Here is a 24119-nt window from a genome sequence, read left to right as displayed (position 1 = left end):
ACTTATGTACAAACTTAATTATCTTTTTCACTTTTATAATTCCTTAAGTAAACAACAACAACAAAGTATGCGACTTGCTTTCATTTCTAAATTTACAACATGACTTATGCTCAGTTAATACCTTTAAGCCGTTAAATAAGCGTTGAGTTTTATGTTATGGCGCAACCATGCTGCGGTGACATTTTCTTCCAACGCTTTCATTCAACTTTTATCGATTTTTGCCTACACCAGCATCACACCGCACTCACACCGCAATTAATGTTGAGTTGCTAAAGCATAAATATTGTGCTTTAATGAGCGCATGAATGCGAAATAACAAAAAAAAAATTAAATTATAATGAGCAGGAAATTCATGTTGAAGGTTGCCATGCTTCCGTGCGCCTAATTCGCTGCTGGTTTTCCGAGTGAGCGGTTAGCAGGTGATGTGAAAACTTTTCAAAACACTGATTCTGTCGTAGTTCTTGTTATTTTGTATTTTTATAATTCACCAGGGACACCGGCCAGATTGCGTAGTGAGAATTTTAGGTGAATTGGCAGGGTTTAGTTTGAGTGGAGATTAAATATTATACTATTATATAAATTCTGTATATTTATGAGTGTATATATGTATATAAAGATTAAAATTAATGGACATAAGTTTAGAAGAAGGAAAGAAATTTAAAACTTTTTGCTAAGCATTGGTAATATGAAAGTAGTGGGGCTTAACTAAGCTAGGATTTCCAGGTTTTAAGAAAACAATTATCGCATATAGTCACCAAAAAATCAAAATAATGTTTCATTAGTTTACAAGCGAAAGAAAACGATATAATTGAAACCACTCAATTTGAAGGAAAATTTGACTTTTGGTTATAAAAAGGTTCTATATTGGTTATAAAAAGGTTATATAGTGGTTATAAATTGGTTATGTATTGGTTATACCCGACAGCGGCAGCTGAAATTTTTTTGCTACATACATATATGTAATATGATGTAGTGAATCGTAAGCAATCAAGAACTCAATTTCAATTTTTTTATGTTACGTTGATTTGAATTTTAGTTGACGATATGTGCTAATTTCTATTCACTTAGCTGTTACCATATTCTTTTTTATTTTTATTTTTTCTATAAAAATATGTTTTTAAACTGAAGACTTCATAAAGATCTCAAAAGTAAAATCAATTTTTATTTTTGAGGTGAAAATAGTATTAAAGGGCTATGTTTCAGTGCCGAAGTCAATTGTTGCCCACACAGAGCTACCGAGATTCGTTCAGTTTTTCCAAACTACTTTGTTCGATATAAGCGAAAACCTGATTTACTTAAATATTTACAAATCCATAGGAAATTTTGATAATATTTTTCTAACAACATTATACTATATTAGAGAGAATGATGAAAAGATTTCTTGTTCTCCATATCTCATGTCTTATAAACATTTTAAGAGTTTTTAACAACCCTTCAATAATAAAAAATATGTTTTATTAAAAAAATAGTTATTTTTTTGAAAGGTTTAAAGTATTAAAAAAAATATATATATTATGATCAAATTTGAACAGGACACAAAAATTAAAATAATTTTCATACAGTTAGCTTATAATGAGGATCAGCTGGAATTGCTCTCAGAATTTTGTTTTTCATAAGGTTTTGATTGTTGGGTCATATATTTTTCTGACAGAATTATAGTGGAAAAGAGATAACAAACGAAACAAAACAAAAAACAAAGCTAACTTCGGTTTAAAGAAGCTACAATATGCTTCACAAATACAATAGATTTCATACGATGTTCCATCCAAGATGAACTAATCAAGACTGTACATCAAAACCTAATTAAATAAGAACAAGATAGGTGTTTTTTACGTTGGGAAAAATTAGCAGAAAAACCCAACGACATTTATTCGTTCAATCTCAGATTATTGAATCGTTGCTTTGGAAAACAATCTGCGCTAACTTTGTGAAGATATCTTGTCAAATAAAAAAGCTTTCCATACAATAACTCGATTTTGATGGGTCAGTTTGTATGGGAGCTATATGCTATACTGCTCCGATACCGGTGATTTTAGCAAATGAACTACTTCTTGGAGAGAAAAGACCGTGTGCAAAATTTAGGAGCGATAGCTCAAAAACTGTGGGACTAGTTCGCGTCTATACATACATATACACAGACGAACAGACCTGACTGCATCGACTCAGCTTATCATACTGATCATTTATATATACAAAAAAAGGTCTGGCATTTCCTTCGGGCTCTTACACATATCATGATTTTAATATGCACTATATTGGGTATAAAAACTTGGTAGTTATTAAAAGCCTATCTCTTTAAAGAAAAACAGGCTGGAGAAAGTGAACTGCCTATGGCTTTTTAATTGAAAAAAATAGAGAAGGACCCTCCTCAGATCTATAGCTATAGATATATAGATATAGTATTTCATAAATTTTAATATTTGCTAGAGAAAAATATTTAAAAATATCTCCCAGAGTATTTTGAAACAATTTCATTATATATAAAAAATTAAATAAAAATGATTATTTCAATATAGTTTTTGCTTAAATTTCTTTCCTTTAAAAATTCAAACTCACCTGCATAAAAATCACTGCTGTCCTTGGGCGTTGTCTTTGCTTTTGTTGTCAAACAGCATGCAAAGCAAATACAAAATAACAGCACAATATGTCAAACATGTCAATGCAGCGATGTCTGCTCATGATAGCGGTGGCATGAGATAGATAAAAATTCTGCACTTTTACACGAAAACACACACAGACAGCTGAAATGAAGTTTAACTTTTACAAAGCACCACGATTTACTGATACAAGTTTGTATGTAACGGTATTTGTATTAGACAGTGTCACTCGCTTATTTCTTTCACGCACTTTATTACTTTTTGCTACACATTTCGCTTTTGTTTAGTTTAGTTTCATTTTTCATGCAATATTTTTGAGCTTTGTGTTTTATTTTTGTTGTTATTACACATACTTTCAGTTTTGATTTTTGAAATTGCGCCTAGAGGAGTGCCAGCTACCCTGTTGAATGAGAAGAATACAAGTAAGAAAGCATGTTAGTAAGAGGTTTGGTGATTTTTTAGGTGTATAAAAAGTTGAGTTAAATGTTTATATTTAAAGATAGTTCATGAAAACTAAAATATTAAAAAATATTTGTTTTTTATAATAACAAATTTTTACTTTGAACATTTCAAATAAATATTATTATATAAATAAAATATTTTGAGACTTCAACTCTTTATCGATATATTTTATCGACTATTTAAAGATAATTAAATTTAAAAGTTGCTTTCTAGAACTGCTGTCATCAATATTTTGTGATTTTAATCTTTTATTGACATATTTTATCGACTATTTAATGTTAATTAAATCCAAAATTGCTTTCTATAGACTGCTGACATCGATATTTCGTGATTTTAATCATTTATCGAAATTTTTTATCGATTATTTAATGTTAATTATATTTAAAAGTTGCTTTTTAGAACTGTTTTCATCGATATTTTGTTATTTTAATTTTCTATCGATATATAATATTTTATCGACTATTTAATTTTAATTAAATTTAAAAATTGCTTTCTAGAACTGCTGTCATCGATATTTTGTGATTTTAAACTTTTATCGAAAACATTTTAACGATTATTTAATGTTCTTTATATTTAAAAGTTGCTTCTTAGAACTGTTTTCATCGATATTTTGAGAATTTAATTTTCTATTGATATATTTTATCGATTAATTAATATTAATTAAATTTAAAAATTGCTTTTTACAAACAGTTTTCATCGAAATTTTACAATTTTAACTTCCTTTTTAGAACTGTTTTCATCAATATTTTGATGTTTCAACTTTTTATCGATTAATTTGTATTCTTTATTTAATATTAATTATTGATCGATATTTTATTTATTGCCTTATTAAATTCAACAACACCTCTAGAATATTGTCTCAAATTTTCAAGGTGATCTGAATAATAGTTTCGGATAAACAGCCTTGAGAACTTGTGTGGTCGAGGCTGGCTAGCCTAAGTGCGCCGTGTTTAAACGCGTTTTTCTCGGAACTGTGGGTTTTGAAGTCGGTTGGAAAGATTTCTCGAGCACTACTCAACCGATCTTCATGAAATTTTACACAGGTCTTTGAGATAAATATTTCAAGGATTTGGAAGAAGTTTTTTTTTTTTTGATTGCAACGATTTGAAAAAAATATTCGGATATTTAGACTGCAATTTCAATGTTTTTGTAAAAATGTCTGCCAAAAATCCAATTTTCAGTTTTTTTTCCTTCGTTCAAGTTCTTAGTTAAAGATTGAAATAAAACACGTTTTTTCACTTTAGATGATCCTTTTATCCTGAAGGGGAGCATATTTTTTCCGGAATCACCGGAAATGGCGTGGCAATGGCCGAGTTTAAAATATTCCAAAAATTTCAGAATTTCTTTCTTAATAGTGTATATTTGTAATAATAAAAAATTTAATAAAATATTTAATTTTTTATATGAGAAAAAAATTTTCGAAAAAAGGCTGTTTTTTAACCGAGGAAACCCATATAAACGCTTAAAAAATTAATTTTAACTTAATATGAACAGATTTGCTTAGAAATGTTTAAAAAAATGTTTTCAAAAGCATTTTTAAACAAAGAAAAATATTTAATTTTATAAATGTTAGAAGAAACCTTAAAAGTGCACATTTTTGCTACAAGAAGCGTTTCTACCTTTATGTTTTCTATCAAAGCAGCTTCATAGAATTTATTCTGATATTTGTATAAGCTAAAAAATTGCAAATTTTTTGTACTGTTAATTTACATACATATGTTTCCCAAAAAAAATTTTATATTTGCAGTAATAAACAAATATATACATAGATTTTTTATTGCGCTCCTTGTGTGCTGCTTCCCACATTCTAATGCGTCATAATACGCCTTACTATTTCTGCACCATTTCCTGCCTCAATTTCATTACTCGCTCTCATATTTAATCTTACTGCACAGCTGATTGCTCACATAAATCATACGACTATGACTTTGATATATTTCCTTACACTTTTTCTGCCTGACGAAACATACATTTAGGCGTGCAATCAACGTGGCAACTCATTTTACATGCAGACAACGTGCCAACGAGTCATTGATTGTGGTTGCGTGCAAATAACCGTGGCGCGCCCTAAGACGTGTTTATAAATTATTTATCGATGATTTGTGCACACTCGCACAAACACACACACACACAAGCACATGCATATTTACAACTTCATATATTTGACGTGTCAAACAGCGCAAATTGGCAGCGCGCCGCAGGCAGCATTTTCATATATGTATATAATGTAGCTAAGTGCTACAGCTCATCACTGACAGCGGGAGCGACTGTCACCTTCTTCAAATATAACACACACACACACATAAGCTCCCGTGAACCCCACCGCTCTTAACAGCGTTAGCAGTCATATTACTCGAGTGACTTTTCTGCCGCTGATTTTGTTGGCTGCCTTCGTATCACTGAAATGAAGTCTTAATCAAATTTGTCTGCCGGTTACATTATCGCCGCTCAACCTCTTTGTTAAAACTTATGTACAAGTGACTGAAAGACGCACACATAGAGAGCAATCACTTTAAGGCATATTTATTTCGATGATTAATAACATAAATATATTTTTTTTTGGCATATTAGCGGAGGGTTCATAAAAGTTATGGTACGGAAGCGTGCATATCGGAGTAGAGAAAGGTATCCAAATATATAAACTGTCCAACAAACATAGATTCTTAATAATACTTGAGGATATTTTGCCACATATTAAAATTGCGATGAGTCCGTTTATTTTCTAGCTCCCAAGGGGGGATTGTACTCAATGGCGAGTCTAGATTATACTTTGAGTTGGGAATATGCAGAATAAAAATTTTCGCAATATTTCTTCACCTAAAATACCAAAGACGTATCAGCAAAAATTAAAATTGAGCTTTTCATTTCTTATGCATAAAATTGTATGCTTCCGCTAACCGATATAACCAATATATAACCGATGTAACAAAATATATAACCGATATATAACCACTTCATAACTCAAAAAATTTTTTGAATCAGAGTGGTTTCTATTATGTCATTTTTCCTTCGCCTGCAAACTTATGAAAAGTGATGGTAAACTTTTTTTTTGCATTTTAGGTCACGATATGAAAAATCATCTCACTCTGGGCCTAGCGATTGCTGAGCGACAACATATTTGAACGAAATTAAGTAGAGAGAAATTTAAGCTTTCAATATCCATGTACTAGGAATAACTAATAAATAGATACATAGAAGAGAGAGAGAGAGAGAGTGATAGGGACTATAGACCAAAGGCCTAACCCCGGTCTAACTCCGAAAAGGAAAACAACATTTCTTTGGTTAGGTTAGGTCAAGTTACGTTATAAGGTCGATCCTAACAGGGACCTTACTTGGACACTTATAACGTCGGTGCATTGGAGTACCTAAAACTCATATAAAATTGATCATATAGGACTCCTATAAAAATGATCATGAAGAACTCCTCTAAAATTGAACATAAAGGGTCACATGAATCGCTAAAGTACTTTAAACCTATCACAAATTTGTTGAGACGACTAATATCAGTTTCTGCCAGGTCTCCTAGTTCATCGAACGTACAACTGCGGGCTGTTTCAACCTCAGTCTTGTAAGGGTTAGACAAAGCAGGGGGAAGCGCCTAGATATAGTAGAAGAGAGAAACTCTGACTACTACGTGAACTAGATATAACTGATAAATAGACAGAGAGAAATAGTGAAAGAAGGCAAGAACTTTTGGAACTATGAAACAATAGTTACGATAAGCATGAGCAAGATGTTTCCATAAATTTGGTTTATCAGTTTGATTGCTTTGATTTTATTCAAGCAGCATTCTGCGTTGCAATTTCTTTCCAAGCATTTCCAGCATATTTAAGCTGATGCTTTTTGTATTTTTTTGTCTTTGAAGCAGGTAGTTCTAAGAAAAATAAGCTTGGACATACATATGTACATACAGCGGAGGCACAGAGGCTCAACCAAGTCTACTAAACTCTATATTGATGCTGATATTCCGTTACTAAATTTGTAAGCTTCTAATGACGTGGAGCCACATCTGAGGTTGAATTTTCGTCTTGAATTCGATACACGAAAGGATGTATCCACATAAGTTCGAAGTTGTGCAACTCAAAAGACCAATCTGAGTTGGTCTGTAGAATTAAAAATTCAAGTAGATATGCTAGAAATCACTCCACTACCTTCATATGCCAATATTATGATTAGAAAGAGTTTAAATGTTTTCAAGAATTTTTTCTTCGTATGAATCGGGATTTTGTTCGATTTATTTACTAGAACGAACCATAAACTAAAAGAGTTAAATCAGAATAATTCTAATATAAATTCCTAAAATTCCTCAAAAATACTAATTAAAGTTTTCAATCCCAAACATAGACCCTCACACACCACATCTTAACCCTTTTAGTCCACTGTGAGTCATAAGACAACGCAACAACTCATCAGCTTTCCTCAAACTCTAAAATTTAACTGTATCAAATTTTCCAATTTTGTTGTTGCTGGCCTTCAACTGTATTTATATCGTTAATATTTATGTCACACAGCACTTTCATTAAGTGCCCTAGCCTTGCCTAAAAATGCCACAAATAAGCACACTGTGTTAGCAGCAAGTCAAATACTTCAAATGGCTAAGCATACTTTTCAGCGCGCTCAGCTGTTGCGAAATACTGCCTGCGCTGCTGCTGCTGCTATGAACTGTCCTTCAACTATTTACTTACTTCTGCCAACACTCGGCGGTCACTTTATGCGCAAGTTTGCCTGCAGAAGGCCATCAATCATTAATGTGTACAATTTTCTTCTTTTTTTTGCTAATACAACTAGTGCGCGATGACTAGTTGCCTACTTTTCGGCGTTGCATCGATTTCTTGGCTTGTGCGCTGCATATGTTATACATATGGTTGTGGTTTCAGGTTTTTTTTTGGAGATTTTTCATTTGTATTTCTTGGTAGTTATAAATTTAAAACACATAAGCCTGAATGTAGGCTACATAAAATTATATTTAAGCATTTTTATGTGTTTTTTTTATATTTTTATGATACACTTTTTTTCTTTTTATCTTTATATCTTTAATTTCCTGAATAATTTATTTTTTAAGATTTCGCACTGCACGTCAAAGTGACTAATTCTTAGCATGACTGTTTCTTAGTTCTCTGCTTTAGCATTCGTTTTTTTTAATATTTTTCTTCGTATTCGTATTCGCTTTGACGTTCGCGTGCTTAACGCTGTGTGTGCGTAGTACACCGCCGTACTTCCGCGCTTGTTTTGCTTCGTCAGCTGCGGCACAAACCCGCACGCTTTCACTTGCCACACAAACCGTACGCGTCAATTTTATATGAACGACTGAATCGCTCGTCACACGCAACCCGTTGGTTTTATGCGGCGTATGAATTTTCCGCGTACGGCCGTGCTTCGTGTCGCCTTGTTATGGCGGTGGCTGTGGAAATATCCCTACATTTCATTCGCCGCGCATGCGCCTCAGCGGCTGCTTCACCATTCGGTTCACTTTCGCTTGCATTCCACTGTAGACTGGAGTGTTGATTTGGAGACTTTTCGACGTTCGTATTAGCCTTGTAGCTATATTCAATTTATTGTTGTCCACATCGCCGGCTTCCCATGCTGTAAGGTCGTTTACTTTACGTGCATGTATGGTTTTGGAAATAGTGTTTTCAGTCTTGTTGCTGACGCAGTGTTGCATGCAACTTAGCGGCAAATTTCGGCTTGTGTGGTTATGTGAAACTTCAATACACTGCAGTTTGCATTCTTGTGTGGTGACATTGTAAGGATTAGTTATCTGCATGACATAATGTTGTTTCTCTGTTCTTCGTTTTTTTGCCTCCAAGTACGAGTTACTTTTTCAGCCTTACTGACAGCATCTTTAGCAATAGAATTACGTAAACAATGACGTTTACATTATTCATACAAAAGAAGAGTGGGCCACTTTGTCGAGACAAATACTGTTATGTCTGTTTTATTGCTTTTCTGGACATTCGAATATTATTTTATCCTTTTTATGGCATACAAATTTCGTATACTTATAAGGCACTTGTGATTTCTTTTATCATAATATGAGCACAGAATCGTTATAACAGCTTTTGTGGGTTCACTTGAAGTTGATAATATCATTTGCGCCTTAATGTAGGCAACGTTCTTAAAAATTTATTTGCGCTTGAAGGTAGGCAACGTTTTCAAAATCACCAAAATAGCTATAAAAAAATTAATTTATTTTCAGCAGCTGCTTTACTTGCTTTCCTCTTTTGATTATTTTTCACAAATGATAACGCCGTTAGCGCCTAAACGTAGGCAACATTTAAAAAACTTACATTTGCGCCTGAAAATAGTTGTACACCAAAATTTATTTGGACTTAGCAATCTGTTCCTGCTTTCTAAATAAAGAAAAAAAATTTAGGTTAAGACACACACACGGTGATGTCCACTCCACGTTACTATTTAACTTCTATATTTCGAAACTCGCTCAACCATCAGACGGAATTTGCCACATCTCATATGTAGATGACTGTACCATATTGACGTCAGGAATGGAATCGATAGCATATGTTCGCAAGAAAGCATCTATCTCTTCAATTATTCTCACGCTTCTCTGTAGGGAACTTGACATTCTCACCCACTAAATTCAACCATATATACTAACTGGGAAAAGGAGTACAGACTCGATTTTAATATCAGAATCAAAATTCCGACTGTCAACCTATCTATGTTTCTTCACTACTCGTACGACCGCGATTATGGCATTACCAAAGTAGGCAGGGACAAAGAAATTTTGTTGGCAACATAAAAAGTAATCGGCCGGTCCCTCATAAACTACGTGGCATCGATATAGTCGCCTTGATGAGGTGAAACGCAAACGAAGAAGTTTCAAACTCATCCCTGCAGTCATCTGCTTGAAGCGGAGCCGACTCGTAGGAACATCAAGAAGTCTTTCCTTGATTACGGCGACGACATCGAACAGTACGCCAACCAGACTACGGACGCAACAAACTTTAGACATGCACTGAGCGCCATTCACTGCAGAGTCATTAAAACCCACACCAAAGGAACTACTTGGAGTCAAACCACCACTCATTGCAGACGGAGAGCTGGGATTGCACCGAGAATCTAGATTAAGCCTTTCGGAGGTTAAACTTCAACTTTTCCAGAATCGCCTCCGACATAGCAGATATATGTCCCCGCATGAGAGCGAGGAAAGTTTCTTCTTCTATTTTAACCCCCGTGGGTCTTAAACAAATATGAACTTCTGGAAAGAGTCCTCAACTGAAAATAACTAGTTTAATTGTGTGACCTTGGTAAACATCTTTTAGTGCTCAAATGGACATTGGTTTCAGGTTCTTATTAAAGAAAGAGATCAAGCTTAAGAGGTATTATGAATTTAAGGTATTTTTATATTTAATTTGGCTTCCATCTGGGAGCAACTTTTGCGCGAGATTATTACTCAGATATAGAGTTTTTAAGTGTTAAGTTATTTTAATTATTCTACCGCTGAAGAAAAATGTTGTCAAAAAGAACTCATAAACATTAAAAAGTCTTTCAAGCTTAACCCTTAAGTCCATCCCGCGGTATCCGAAACCAATACTTTTTGTAAGCAAGATGTATAAAAACTTTCCTGCCCAACATCTCTTCGGCAATACATATCCCGAAATTTGTTATAAAAAATATTTTAAATATCGACTAAATGCATTAATGTATTAATATACCGTTTCAAGGCTTAATGTAAAGTTAAATGAAGTGTGGACTTCGTTAATTTATTTAATGTTTATGGTTTTAAATTCAGTGACTTCTAAAGTGTCTCAACCTAACCAAATTTAGAATTTAACAAACATTCTTTCATTCAGACATTATTAATTTTCGATTTCTCAGGCCAACTGGTATCAGTAACATCCATTGTAAGTCCTTACATCATACAATGACTAAAGGGAACTGAAAAATTTACCAAAAATCGAGACAAACAATGCGATGAACCAACAAACAGCAGAATTTTTAACAAGCATTTGAACAGCTGTGCAGCTCAGCGCAACAACCAATATTGCCAGCTGGTTTGGAATCCTATTTGTGTATTTGCATTAAGCTGCATGCACCTTACATACAAATGTACATATGTATCCTTGTCTATGCTATCTACGGTGTTGACTTGCTGTTAACTTGCAGGTGGCAAAGAGGAGCATATATGTCTTTCGCATGATATTTGCACAGATTGTGAACATTTGCCTATTTATTCACTATATATTTTTCAGTGATCATTTTTACTGAGAAAGTTTTGTTTTTTGTAAACTTTTTTTACCCTGACTACTGGCTTCCATTTGATAATTCCAATTTTTGTTCAATCTTTGTTTACCGTTAGGCCAACGGGTGCATTTCAATCAAACTGAAATTGATGCCGAGCAACTGCAGCAAACAAAAATAAAATTTAGCTTTCGGACGATTCCTTTACATATACATACATATACGAATATACATTTATACAAACAGTTAGGTATAAGAGCACAAACATAGGTGCCTATATCTGCGTGCAAGTGTGTGAGTAGTTGCATTCAACACTCATACATTCGTCAAGCATTGTCCAGTGGGCAAACAACTGATGAATTTCCAGTATTTTGATTGGATTTTTTCCGAAAACCCAATTCGAGTTTCCACACGTTGTTTGTGTGTTTAACTAAGCACAAAATAGGAGTATGGTAAATTTGTTCGACCTTCTTCGATGGGGACACATAGAAAAATGTTTACCTAACGCTTTCATATGAGTTGTGTAGTATCGACGTCTGTAGGATAAGGATATGGATAAATATGTATAAGAATATAAATATATAAGGATATGGATATAAGAGGATAAGGACATATAGATATGATATGGATATAAGGACAAGGATAAAGATAAGGAAAAAGATATAAGTTAAAAATAATAGGATAAGGATAATGGTAAGGATAAGAATAAGGATAAAGATAAAAATAAAGATAAAGAAAGAGTAAGGATAAGGATAATAACGAGGACAAGGACAATGACAATGATAAGGATAAGGACAAGGATAAGGATAAGGATAATGATAAGGATAAGGAAAAAAAATAAGAATAAGGATAGGAATAAGGATAAGGAATAGGATAAGGAATAGGATAAGAATAAGGATAAGAATAAGGACAAGGATAAAGATAAAGAAAAAGATAAGGATAAAGATAAAGATAAGGTTAAGGTTAAGGATAAGGATATGATAAGGATATGGATATAGATAAGGATAAGGACAAGGATAAGAATAAGGATAAATGTAAAGATAAATGTAAAGATATACATAGGTGAAGATAAAGGTGAAGATGAAGAATAAAAATTAAGATAAAGATGAAGATAAAAATAAAAATGAAGATAAAGATGAAGTTAAAGATATATCTATATAAAAATAAAGATAGCGTGTAAGACAAAGATGATGATAATGATAAATAGTAATAAAGAAAAAGAGTATAGAAGACTAAAAGAAGTGAAACTAACGTATATTTTCCCCAAAACTTTTTTTTCGCAAAATACCCACCGTAAAAAAAGAAGTCAGAAATTACAAAAAAAAATCGACAACAAAAAGTTTGTATATAATTGCGAAATTGCATAAATCTTGTTTTAATAAACACTTTTGGTCACAACGCAGCCCGAATGGTGCCAGCTGGCCAACAGTAACTTCAGGCTTCACAAACGATTATTTTGGCAAAAAAAAAGTGAAACTCTGACCGCAACTAATAAAATTCACAGCGGACCCTTAAACCTAAAATAATAATTTTCTGCGTAAACAATTTGAATCCCGTTATAAATAGAAGAACCATTCAAAAAGCATAACAAACACAAATGCCTAAGAAATGTGGTAAATTTAATGGGACTTTGAAAAGTTTGTAAGTTTGTAGGAAAGTAACGAAGAAAGCGCTCACAAAGTGTTTGCTTGAAAAAAGGAAGACCGAAATGTCTGGCATCAGCTGTTGATAAGTAGTATTTGTTTGCGCCGCAAGATATGCAATATACACACTTATGAGCTATGCGAACAAAAACAAATAGAAAAAAGAACAAATTCAAAAAGTGAAATAACAAAAACTACGAAAGCTCGGACGCAGAGCAAGGGAAATGTAAAAGAGATCAGCAAGTGAAACCGTAAAGTCAAAAAGCAAATAGGCAAATTATGTCGGCACACACAAATTCGACTTATAAGAATATAAGCCAATGCAAATCTGTGACACGTGACGTCTGTTCCGTAGGTACAACAAAAAATAAGAGATGATGACGCACACAAAAAGCGGAAAAGAAATTATGTGAAAAAAGACAGACGAAAAAGCTTGCAAAAAAGTGTCTAAGGTAACAAACAACACAAACTTTACTTTTTGATTTCACTTTGCCCTTGTAACTCAACAACTTTCTAGTAGCGCGCCTGAAAGTATGCTTAGCAACAAAATTTTTCCTGCCACAAATTATTAATACTGATTTTTTCTTATCTTCTGCGCTTTGCTTTGCGAGTGTTTGAAGTGTCGGTCATTGTATTAACGCAAAAATCATTATAAGAAAATTATTACTAAACAAAAGCCATAACAAACTGATGTTACACGCCCTTTTTCCTCGAAGCCATAATTTTCTGCGCAACGGACAAGTGCGAAAGTTTGCATTTTATTATAGATTATTTGCTTTGTGTTGCGAAAAGGTTGCTTAAAAAACTGCTAAACTTTTCCAATTAGCGCCACAAAGTAGGCAACTAAGAACGATGATACGAAAGGCAGCAAAATTGTGAAAGAGAAGTGAGTGAATAGGCAACTTAGAAGTATCGTGTGAAAGCAAGCACAGTTATAAACGCGAAAGAGACCAAATAACGAGAAAAAATCCGCTTGAGCTTTGAGAATAGAACACGGAAACAATTTGCGTGATTAAAATGATTTCGAGAAATGGAGAGCATTCTTTTTAGTGGATTGAAAGAACTGCTTTTGCGTAGTTGAGATGCAAACATTTAATAATTAGTAAAAATTCTGCCTATATATAGGCTAATATAAAAATTAATAATAAAAAATACTGCCTATAATAAGGCGCTATTGCAAATTTCGCGCATGTTCATTTAACCGTTATATAGTAAGTGTTAAAACACTAATAATCTATTAATTTTTGAGTATTTTTCAATATAGTTAAAAATTTTGCCTACATTTAGGCTTACAACAAAAACTATACCGTTGATGTTCAAGCCCTAGTTATTAGAGACGTCCAGATTACGAGTTAAATTGCATGTTCGAGAAACATAGGTTTAGAATTTAGAAAAAAGTTGCCTACATCTAGGCTAATATACAAAAGAAACACCAAAACCGTTGCCAACAACTAGGCGTTTATGCAAATTTCGCACATGTGCTTTAAATCGTGATATTGAAAATTTAAAAACGCACGTAATCTATTAATTTTTGAGCATCTTACATAATAATAAAAAAGGTTGCCTACATTTAGGCTGGTAATAAAAACTATGCCTTGCTGTTCGGCGTTTTTTGCTTGCTTTTTCACTTTGTCTTCACTTTATTCTTTCTCACTTTAATCTTTAAAATGATTACGAGAAATCGAAGGTATTCATAACAACAGCCTGGGAAAATTGCTTTTGGGGAGATGGACTATGTTAACTATACACACATTTTTAAGCCCTAATTGAAACAGATGCCCATATTTCGAGTAAGATGGCATGCTTGAGTTGCAAGTGATTAGTAATTAGTAAAAAGTTGCCTAAATCTAGGCTAATAAACAAAATAAACACCAAAAATGTTGCCTACATCTAGGCGCTTATGCAAATTTCGCACATGTGCTTTAAATGGTGATATTGAAAATTTAAAAACACTCAAAATCTATTAATTTTTGTGCATTTTGCATAACAATAAAATATGTTGCCTACATTTAGGCTTGTAATAAAAATTATAGATTGACGTTCAGCATGTTTTCCTTCTTTCCAACTTCTTCTACGACTTATGCTTTCCTCCTCTTACTTCTTTTGTGTGCTAGAGTTAAAAAATGTTTTCACTTTTTATTACTATATCTTTTCTACTTACTATTGCGGCCAAACAAGCAACACTTGAGAGCGCAGCAAAGTTTCATGGCAAAATAATGCCTTTTTGTTATTTAATAAATTAAAACTTTATGCAAATAACACGTCGTAGCAAAAGCGGAGCCGCAGCAAAGGCAAGGTAACAAAAAACATTACAACGACAAGCCAGCAAGAAGGTCAAGCCGAAGCGGAAGTTTGCAAAAATAATAAAAGGTGCCAAAACTCAAAGCAAAAAGGTGGCCTGTAAGTTAGCAAATATAACAAGGTAGTCAATTTCTTAAAACTACAACAACAATAACAACACAACGCATCACAACAACTACAAAAACCTGTCGCAACGCTGTACTTTTAATATTAAATATTGTTTCTCGACTTTTTTCTTTATTATTTCTTCTTTTATTTCGCTCGCTCTTGTTGCGGCTTTTTAAGCGTTACCGCTTTGCTGGGTCGCCAAGGGCAAACGCTCACAGGCGTAATTATTGCAAAGTTTTTACTGCAGCAATCTGCTACGCTTATTGGTTAGCGGAAGCGAGTGAGAGTATGCGAAAGCGCGCGCTGACCACGGAATATGGGCTGAAAACCGAAGCAAAAATCAGCAACTTTCGCCAAACTACTTGCGTGCTGCCGAAGCAGGTTTGTATGCAGGTAGCTCACGCATATTTAATTTACCGCTTAACTACGCAAAGTGCCGATGGACAGCTGGAAATGTGGCTGGCAAAGTTGTAGCGAAATTAAAAATGCGCAAGCAACTTCGAGGAAATGGGAGAAAATGTTGAGCCGCTTAAGCTGTAAGTGTATTTACATAAACAAGTATGTATTTTTGTAGTTTATTTTTAAAATTATCTGCGCTCCATCACAACTCTAACGTATTGAGGCAGAAGTGCCGCAAGCAGCAGCCAATATTGCTGGAAATTATTTTTGTTTGAGTAATACATTTTGTTGTGCAAACTTTGGCACAACTTTCGATGATTGATTAAGCTTTGAGAGAGCATTATTCGTTATTGAAAAAGAAAGTTTACATTATTAATAAGCAAGCTTTCGTCAAAATGTTTTATGGTGTGCTCAAGGTCGCATCAACTGCGTGGTTGCTTTACAGGTTTTTTATGGAAATGAAATGTTTGAAAATGAAAAAAATATATATAAATATATATATATATTCTTTATAGAAATGAGAAGTCAGCTGAAATGAAGGATAAAGTTATCTGAGCGCCCTTCATTTGAGAATGGGCAGAAACGATTCTTCTGTATATGGCTCAAGAAGCTCACGACTTTCGGCCTTAGACCAAGTATCCTCTGCGTAGCCAAAAAACATCCGTTTGAAGGCGAGCTAGAGTAAGCTCCCCAGGCTTGTGCGCTGGATTAGGGAACCGAGGCATAAAAACAACACTACCAATGAAAGCAAGAAACCAGCTTCGAATGAGAGACCCCTCTTTTGATGACGACCATGGCAAACGAAATAAGGACTACGATTTGAGGGCATGCACCTGGAATGTCCGGTCCCTCAATTGGGAAGGTGCCGCTGCCCAGCTGGTCAATGTCCTCATAAGAGTAAAGACTGACGTCGGCGTCCAAAAAGTGTGATGGACGGGACAAGGGCTGACACAAGTGGGTCCTTGTAGCGTTTACCACAGCGGCTATATAAAGAAACGCAAATTCAGTGTGGTCGGAAAGAGACTCCATCGCCTGATATTCATCCAGTGGATCAACTTCTAATCCGCACCTAAGCGAAGATCTTCAACATATCGCTGATTTGCGCCCAGGCCCCGACGGAAAAAAAGGACGATGAGGCCGAGGATGCCTTCTATGAGCGCTTAGAGCGCACCTATGGGAGCTATCCTGCCTCAATGTCAAAATCGTGCTTGACAATTTTAACGCAGGCTGGGGAAAGAAGGTATCTTTGGCACAAAGATCGACAACGGTCGGTGAATTCAGCCTCCATGATGAAACATTCCCAAATAGGTCAAGGCTGATCGACTTCGCCAGGGCCCTGAAATAAGATTCCTTAACATTGACTTGAACCACCATCTTGTTGCAGCCAAGATTCGCACCCGCCTCCGCGCAGCAAAAAACGCACGTCAAGAAACACAAGGAGGATTCGACGTCGAGAAGCTGCAATCACAACAGACGGCCGAACGATTTTCTACTCGACTTGCACTCCTGCTTTCTGAGAGCACTCGTCAACAATTCGGTATTTTCGGACGATGGTACGATGAGGAGTGCCGTGTCGCAGTGGAGAGAAAGCAGACTGTCTACCTTGGAACGTTGCAATCGACCACAACGCGTGCGGGATGGGATAGATACCGAGAGTTGAAGAGGGAAGCGAGACGCATTTGCAGACACAAAAAGAAAGAGGCCGAAATGCGTGAGTATGAAGAGCTTGACGAGCTGGCCGACAGAGGTAATGCTCGAAAATTCTACGAAAAGATGCGGCGTCTAACAGAACGTTTCAAGGCCGTAGCATACTCTTTTAAAACCCCCAAAGGTGATCTAGTCACCGATGCCCAGAGCATACTTAAATTATGGAGGGAACACTTCTCGAGCCTGCTGAATGGCAGTGAAAATACAACGCCAAGAGAAGGCGAACCCGATTCCCCAATCGATGACGATGGAGCAGACGTTCGAATAGCCTGAGGAACAACAAAGCGGCGGGGGCCGATGGATTGCCGGCTGAGCTATTCAAACACGGCGGCGAAGAACTGATAAGGAATAGTTCGTGTATAAAAATAGATGGACAGAAAATCAGAAAGTGACTCAGCTCCCCAAGCTATTCATTTCTAAATAAAACTTACAAGATCTCCGACGTTGCCTTCATTGTGCGGCAAATATCACACATTTTCCAAGTAAACAATAAAATTTATGAAAAAGTGAGCCTGCTTTTACCATTAAAGCATATACAATTGAATAATCTTCCGCTGCACTTTGAGCTCAACTTTTTTATTTGAAAAGTTAAGTCATTTTAACAATAACTGCATAACGATATCTTCAGCGCACACAAATTCACGAGAAACACTGCAAAAAGAAGCAGCATTTGAAATTCATTTGAATAGCTCTTGTAATGCGCCATAAAGTATGCAGCACTTTTTTGCCAAGCTCAGCAAAAACCATGAAATTCCTGCTCAAGTGCAAATCTAACAAGCAGACAAAGCATAGCCAGAGACAAATGCGGTGCAGTTAATAATTTCGTTATGCATAACATAACTCAAGGCGCGCGAGCAAGCATGCATATGAATAAGGGCGAAATTGTAGATAAAACACATTGCGACACAAAAGTTTGAAGTGACAGTTTCTATAAAAAAAAAAAAGTTTGAGTAAAGTTTAAAAAGATGTTTTAAAGCGTGCAAATGTAACGAACTGTGAAACGCCTTAAACTAGGCAATGAAAAATAAATATGTTTATTTATATTTAATAAATAAACCAAAGAGCATATTTTAGTATAACTCATTTTTCTTGCGTGAAAAATTATCTAAATGCATGTTAGAAATGCAGCCACTCAAGCGACCACAAAAGAAACTGCAAGCCGATAAACAATATAACTATGTGGCGCTTATTATTTTTCCTATGCCCACATACTAAACTATAAGTTACATTTATGCACACTACGCGCTTCTTTGGCTCATTGCGCCCTTTCAGAATTGCCACTTGCCACTTGTCTTTGCGGCAGTTGCATGCCGCATTGTGCAGAAGTACCACTTACCACATGACATAAGCGTGGAAATTGAGTATGAATGGTGGCACAAGTGTCAGTTGAAGTAGTTGCAGCCAAGCAGACAAGAAAACAAGCACGTGCCTCTCAATCTGTGGCCAACAAAGCGCACAAGCACACATGCTTATGCCTCGTAAAATGCCACACTGACAGGCTGCGAAAGTTATGTGCTGATAGTTTTCTCTAAAGGAAGTGAAAAACAGACATTGCATAACATACTTGGCAATGACATGATTTTAAGTGCTTTGGCATTGAATTTCAAGCGAGAGGAAATTGCCGGATATTTCGGAATAGACATACATATGTAAAAGCGCTGATGGTTTCTTAACATTTTAAGAGGCTTATTACTCAACTATGTTATCAAATCGCGAAATCTTAGGAATGTTTTGGCTTTTTTATACTCAAACAAAGCAATTTTATTCGTTGTGACTTATTAGGATTGTAAGAGAAGATTTGGAAGTAAATGGCATCCACTGATAATGCCTTAACCCTTCGCAGTTCTCAATGAAATGTAACCTCAGAGCAAAGTGTTTTGTGACAACGCATACCAAGTCATTGTGGAGAGGTTTTCCAATATGACACTGTGTCCAACACATCGGAAAAGCTAAACATAACCAACCACGCTGCAAGGGATCCAATGACTTTTTGGAGGTTGAAAAATGTGACCTTGCTGAGAGCGAAGAAAAGATCCCTGAACCTCTTACAAGGCCAGAAGAACTTTGCGACAACTGCTAGTCGACGAGCGCTTGCTTATTTGGACTGAGGTCAGTAGTGAACCACAAAAAGCTAATGGAGCTGCTCGTTCCCATTCCACGGTTATTGAGATTGAAGTATCTGTCCTAGCTAGCCCATCAGCCTTACAGTTTCCTGCCACACCGTTATGGCCAGCACCTAATCTAGCTAATAATATAGTAACGCGATGTTGGAGATAATGAGTCTAGACATCCTTTCGCTAGGCTTAAGTGCATACTCGTAGAACTCAAAGCAAATACCAGTGGTATGCTATGGGAGTAAATGATCAGCACTTCAGAACAGTAGATCTAAGTAGAATAATAATAATTTATGGCGGCAGCTTGGAAGACGCTGCAATCGTCATGGTGTCTAAAACTGAAGTTGATGGTAAGTTTCTGATAGTGTACTGCTTCCCAATCCTTCCCGCAAGCTTTAATCCATAAAAAATGCACATTGTGCCTCCTCTCAAGCGCATCCTTCCCTCATATACCTCCCTCAAAGGTATGTGAGCAGAGAAGCGATAGCCAAGACTAGGTTTGGCAAGCTGTTAATCCAATTTTTTTAGAGTAAGTCAAAATGTGCGAGGATTTATGAGTGTCCAGGTTCGCTGTCATCTATGGTAAGTACCCAGATTGTTTGAGTTTGATGGCAGCATTCACGGCATCACGATCACCTCTTCATTCGACGAGAATTTCTTCCAAGCGAGCATTCGTTTGAGATCTGTGTACAGAAAACAGTCACTAGGGCTAGATCTGGGTAATACTGTGGATGCGAAGGCAATTCAAAACCCAATTCATGTATTTTTCCATAATTTTCACTGACTTGTGAATCAATGCATTATCTTGATGAAAGAGCTCATTTTTCTTCAAATGCGACCCTTTTTCGGCGACTTCGTCCTTCAAGCGATCCAGTAATGCTACGCTGTTGCTGGTGCTTCTCTTTTCAAGGTAGTCAATAAAAATTATTCCATGCGCATACCAAAATACAGACGCCATACCCTTTCCAACCGACTGTTGCGTTTTTCATCCATTAGAGCGGGTTTATCGGCTGCAGTCCGCTCGAATGACTGTTGATTGGACCTCGAAGTGAAACAATGAACCCATGTTCCAACCATTGTCATATATCAACTCAAAAACTCGGGTTTATTACGCTTGATCATCTCCAAACACTGTTCCGAATCATCAACTCGTCTTTATTTTTGGGTAAGAGTGACCTCGCGCGGCACCCGCTTTGTTGTTTCTTGTACCAAAATATTCATGAATGATATAATATACACGGTCAGTTGATATCTTTTGAGTCTGCTATCTTGAACACCGTCACTTTACGGTCATCCAAAATTATTTTGTGAACCTTTTTTATCATATTATTTCACTCTCAAAACTTGCGCGATGACTTTTCAGCAATGTTGACTGCCACAGTAAGCAAACTGTTGTCACAAGTATGAATATTTGCATTGATTAAGCAGCTTATGACGAGTGCAATTCCTTTATGGTCATAAAAAGTATACAAAGAAAACCGTTTAGTATTAAGAGCCGCAACAAAAAACCGCAACGATTAACTGCAAGTTTGCCTCATACACATTTCTAGCTACTTACTGCTACAAAACTATAATTTCCAAGTTATGCAGCACAAAAACACTAATATTTTAACACACTGCCTGCAGCCAACAACAATGAAACGCACTACCCACAAAGACGATAACCAACTCGGACTCAACTAATGCCGCATAAATTTCCACAACTGCAACTGCTTGCGACATCAGCCGTCAAGCGTGGCTTTTCAGTAATAAAATTTGCTAGTTGTGCGCTCATTTCTTGACTTTTTACGACTCTTTCAGTGCTTTGTCATAATTTCCGGTATGCGCGGCTCAAGCGGCGGCATAGCGGTAGAGAATGTCGGAAATGTAGGCACATTATAAGCGAAAATCTACACATAGCCGAATATGTAAATTTTGCAAAACAGTCTGCCTTATTATCCACCACAAAGAGTTTGATGTGTGTTCTTTATGCCATACATTGGTACGTGAGCCTACAACTATGTTGCTTATACGCAACGGCGCACGAAAGCAATTTCATTGCGACTATTAAAGCAACACAGGCATGCTTAAGTGCACTCACATAACAATGTTCGTTTAGGTAGTGGTGGTAGTAAAGCAATGCGGGTAAGCGAAATTAATAAAAATTATGCCGGCTAAATGCACTTTAAAATAGCAAATGTCTACATTTGAGTTGGCACATGTGCGAGGAATCAAGAGTAATGCGCTTTCAGGTCGCTCTTGTGCTATGAGAGTGCATTGTAGCATGTAATGCGCTCAATTAAAGTGTAACTGCTTGTCGTAAGAGTATTTGCATATATACACATACATATACCTACATGCATGTATACATATTTGTATATTTGCGTGTTAGTGTACTTTGCCTTGAGTGCTGTCACTTAATGGCTGACTGATTGGGGATTTGTGGCATTTTAGGCGGCATAAAAATACACCATCTCACACGCAAACCTACACACACCAACTCACATGTGTATACTAATATGTATATATGTAGCTGTTTGTGGTGGCCACATTTGAGTGTGCTATAAAAGGATTTACTGAAGGGTCCTTTTCAGCGTTAAAAGTAAATTTTGTAAGCTTTTAATGTGCCGCCATTTTACTGCATGGATTTCTAGTGAGATTTTAGACAGCAGCGTATCGTTTTAGAAAAGACTATATAAAGACATTATAGGTGTATGCTATGGTGGTCCGATCTGAGCAATTTCTCCGCAGATTTTAGCAGTGCTTTGAGCAATACTCTATGCCAAATTTTATGACTATACCTTGTCAAATAAAAAAGCTTCCCATACAAAGACTTGAGCTGGATAGGTAAGTTTGTATGACAGCTACATGCTAAAGTCGTCCGATCAAAACAATTTTTTCAGAGATTTTAACTACGCTTTGACCAAAAATGTGTACCAAATTTCATGAAGATAAATTGCCAAATAAAAAAGTTTTCCATATAAGGAATTGCGTTTGCTCGGTTAGTTTGCACGATAGCTATATATTATAGTTGTCCGATATCGAAGGTGCCAGCAAATGAGCACCTCCTTGTTAAGAAAAGGACGTATGTAAGACTTCAAGTGGAAAGATTTCAAGAACTGGAACTTTTAGAAAATATTTCCGAAGCTTTATAAAACTGGTTGAAATTTAGAGTGCTTTTTTGGGCTGTATTGAAATATTAAAGTTGAAAAAAAAAATGTGAGGCTTTTTCTGAACTTTTTTGAAGTGAACCTACATTTTTTGTTGCCCCCGGCTACTATTTTTACAGGTCAGCGAGCTTTCAAGAGCTTTTCTGGAACTTCTAGAAAATTTTTTCGGAGTTTTATGGAACTGGTTGAAATTTAGAACCCTTTTTTGGGCTGTTTTCAAATATTGTGTTGTTAGAATATTTCACGCTAATTTCACGGTTGCTTAGATGGAATTACTGAAATGTATTACTTTATTTTAAGGCTCTTTAAAGCTTCAAAATAAAACGATATTTATAATTTGGCGAGCTTTTGAGAGCTTTCTAGTTCGCATTAGAGAGCTTTTCCTAGCTTTGTAGAATTGGTTTGAGTTTGGTGATCTCTCAAGTTTCAAAGAAAAATGTTAGGTTTCCTCTGAACTTTTTTGAACAGATTAGGCAATAAATTGTGATTTAAAATCGTTATGGAAAGCTTATGACTTTATTTCCGGCACTATTTGGCTTATTCAATTAATCGCCGACAGTTATATTTTCAAACTATAACAAGGTAATGATATTTTGTTCTTTTTAGCACAATGGACACATAAATAGCACACTTGGTCATCAAATAAGAAAACAGTTATTTATTCCTTATTCCTTAGGTTTATCACTTACGGATTTAAAGAGGAATGCGTTTTATTTTAAAAATTATTCACTTTAATATAACTATAACACTGAAACAATAAATATTTTATTATTGCCAAAAAAAGACGAAAACATCAATATCCTATATGACAGCTTGGACACATAAATAGCACAATCTGAAAAGGGGCTTAAAAAAAGGTACAAAAATTTATAAAAATTATTAAAAAATTGCAAAAGATTGTTCATTTCGTTAGTATTTTGTACAATATCCATCATTTTTAAGCATCCGCTCACATCTTTTCTGCATGCTGTCCACCAGTTCTTGATATCGTTCCTTTGGGATTGAATACCAAGGCTCCTCAATTCCAGCCCATAAATCATCAAAATTTTTGAATTTTTTGCTTGCTATTTTGAACTTTATATCAATTCATAAATTTTCTATTGGTTTCAGGTTTGGGTTTTGCGCAGGCCACTCATAAATTTTAAATTTTTTATTGCCGAGATCATACTTTACTATCCTTTGCGGTGTGTTTCGGATCATTGTCTTGCATAAATGTCCAGTTTATGGGCATGGATTGAAATACATTTTATTTTTCAGTATATCCAAATACTAAAACTGGTCCATTTTACCACTTATTCGAACAATTGGCACGATGCCATGCCATGAAAACACGCCCCGGACCATGATACTTCCACAGCCATACTTAATGGTTTTTTTGGTATACCTAGGTTTAAGGGATTGACCTTGTGGACGACGTAAAAATGATTTTCCAACTGG

At 35.5% G+C, this 24119-nt stretch overlaps 1 protein-coding gene across 1 annotated transcript in view; it reads right to left on the bottom strand.

Moving 5' to 3' along the window:
• Positions 1–24119, bottom strand: part of LOC126763094 (cysteine-rich motor neuron 1 protein) — a 372079-nt gene that overhangs the window by 82882 nt on the left and 265078 nt on the right. Inside the window, exon 5 of the mRNA XM_050480299.1 lies at positions 2557–2997. The gene's annotated coding sequence lies outside the window, so the exon portion shown is untranslated. The remainder of the gene's footprint in view (positions 1–2556; positions 2998–24119) is intronic.

This window comes from Bactrocera neohumeralis, chromosome 6, assembly GCF_024586455.1.
Source record: "Bactrocera neohumeralis isolate Rockhampton chromosome 6, APGP_CSIRO_Bneo_wtdbg2-racon-allhic-juicebox.fasta_v2, whole genome shotgun sequence".
Taxonomy (NCBI): Eukaryota; Metazoa; Arthropoda; class Insecta; order Diptera; family Tephritidae; genus Bactrocera; species Bactrocera neohumeralis.
This window is presented reverse-complemented; position numbering and strand designations above follow the sequence as displayed.